Source organism: Miscanthus floridulus, chromosome 12 (assembly GCF_019320115.1).
Source record: "Miscanthus floridulus cultivar M001 chromosome 12, ASM1932011v1, whole genome shotgun sequence".
NCBI lineage: Eukaryota > Viridiplantae > Streptophyta > Magnoliopsida > Poales > Poaceae > Miscanthus > Miscanthus floridulus.
The window spans coordinates 14,736,542-14,738,673 of record NC_089591.1 but is presented as its reverse complement, the minus strand read 5'-3'; positions in this window follow the sequence as shown (position 1 = coordinate 14,738,673).

The window sequence follows — 2,132 nt, the reverse complement described above, 5'->3', positions numbered from 1 at the left end:
ACTATCTACAACTTTTATTTTGGTTACTTCTTCATGTGACAAAGTATTAGTAAACATTGTTCATAAATTCACATATGACTCATAGTTTCATGAACTATACGAGAAATATATTGATTTGTACACAATGTTTACTATCACTTTGTTAGATGAAGAAATGATCAAAATAAAAGTTGTAGATCTTGATGAGTTATACAACTTTGGTATTCATCACTTTTTCAGCTGAAATCATTTAATGGTTGAAAATCTCATTTGAACTTGTCATTATTTTAAATTTGAAAATTTGAAGTGCTCAAACTTTGTCAAATGAAAAGAATGACCAAATCAACAAACTAACTTGATAGGGCAAGATTTTAGAAAATTTTAGGAAAAAATCATCACATTTGGAGTTAGTATGAGGGAGAAAGACTAGTTACAAATTTTACCCAGAGATTAAAAAGAAAAATCACAACTGTTCATGATGATCAATGATGAACAAGTGTGATTTCTCTTTTTAATCTGTGGCAGAAACTTGTAACTAGTTTTTCTCCCTCATACTAACTCCAAATGTGATGGTTTTTTTCCCTAAAATTTTCTAAAATCATGCTCTATCATTTTAGTCTAGTCATCTATCTTTGTCACTAATTTTGAATAATTCAAATTTTAAATTTTAGAAAATGACAGCTTCAAACCTGATTTTCAAACACTAAATAATTTCAGCTGTAAAGGTGATGAATATAAAAGTTGTATAACTCATCAAGATCTCCTACTTTTATTTTGGTCATTCCTTCATTTCATAAAGTGTTAAGTGATTTCATAAAGTTTTAGTAGTAATAGAGTGGATGTTCAAATAGAGTCATCTGGATGTTGCAAAGGGTAGTCTCACACACATGCATAAATGTAGTCTCACACACATACAAAAATATATAGTCTTACACACGTACATAAATATATAGTCTCACACGCATGCATAAATGAAGTCTTACAAACACACACTTACACAAACACACCACGTTCAACAACTAGCTAGCCCGCTGTAACGACTTTCCCCTTGACACCTTTTCGTTCCCATGGCAATATATCTTTGGGGAGGTTCTTTTCCACAACACTGATCTTCTTAGGAAAGTCTATGAATAGCAGCATCTCATCGTAGTTATTGTAAGCTTCAACATCGTCCACGCCATCAACTCCAATAATGTGTTGTTTCCCGAAGGCAACCACGTGCTTTGTCTTCTTCTTCGGGGGGAGGTTACTTTGTGGGTCAGACATATAGAAAACTTGTGCGACACGTGAAGCGAGTACCCAAGGGTCATCTTGGTAGCCTAGATTCTAGAGGTCCATGACTCTCAATCCGATCTCGTTCAGTTGGTGTTGTTTGATCCAGCGGCATCGAAATAGGGCCACCATTATATTCCTTCCATAGTCAAGTTCCCATATCTCTTCAATGATGCCAAAGTATTGGATCTTTCACCCCAATCCATCGAGAGCCTGTATTCGAACGCCGCTGTTTTGGTTCACATATTTACTATCCTTTGCGTGGGTATAGTACGCATACCCATTGATGTCATAAGCATTCCAAGATGTCACCTGTCTTGATGGCCCCTCTACCAACCTACTGATGGTAATAGAGTCTATGGTTTCTCTAGGTGGTATGTTTTGGTCCTTCAACCATGTAGTTAGTCGTTACTTGTGTTGTTTCATGACCCAATCATCCGAACGTCTCAAGCGGTCGATCACTGGCAGGTACCACATTACCAAGGTAGGAATTCTTCTCTGCTTTGCATTGTTGCCTAATGGAGTTTCCTCTGGGGGCTAAGATTCTTGTACCACCTTTTTTGTACCCTTCTTACTTCTCTTTTCCCCCGTGGAGGGTTCGTCCCCACCGTAAAGGTCATTGTTCTTGTACCAGCTGGCCTCACACCGGGGACATTTATCCAGTGACTTGAATGTTTCGCCATGAAAAAGTATACAGTGGTTGGGGCATGCATGAATTTTTTCAACCCCCATTGTCAATGGACTTATGACCTCCTTTGCTTGGTATGTGTTGGCGAGAACTGAGTTTGGTTGTGGCAGCACCCATGATAGGAGATGCAATAGATCATTAAAACTATAGTCTGACCAGCCATACTTAGCCTTCAGGAACATGGTGGCCTTCA